Consider the following 232-nt stretch of genomic DNA (forward strand, 5'->3'; position numbering starts at 1 on the left):
CCTGCTCATATACAGTACCATATATCCATCATAAAAAGAAAAAAAAACTAAATTTACTCCCACAATAGGCCACAAGAATATCAACCTGAGGCATAAGCAGGGCCCTTTCATATAATCAGTATTTATGCTATTTTTCTCCCTGTCAGTTCCAGAAAACAACCACACCCGAAAGTCGACACAACTGACACTTCATCTGACCAATCCGGTTACAAGTGGCCAAGACTGTCGTGAG

The 232-nt window shown here is 40.5% G+C and overlaps 1 pseudogene; it reads left to right on the top strand.

Annotated features, from left to right (window-relative positions):
- LOC119591106 overlaps positions 1-232 on the top strand; it is a 9,037-nt pseudogene that overhangs the window by 503 nt on the left and 8,302 nt on the right.

Source organism: Penaeus monodon, chromosome 28 (genome assembly GCF_015228065.2).
Source record: "Penaeus monodon isolate SGIC_2016 chromosome 28, NSTDA_Pmon_1, whole genome shotgun sequence".
Classification (NCBI taxonomy): domain Eukaryota; kingdom Metazoa; phylum Arthropoda; class Malacostraca; order Decapoda; family Penaeidae; genus Penaeus; species Penaeus monodon.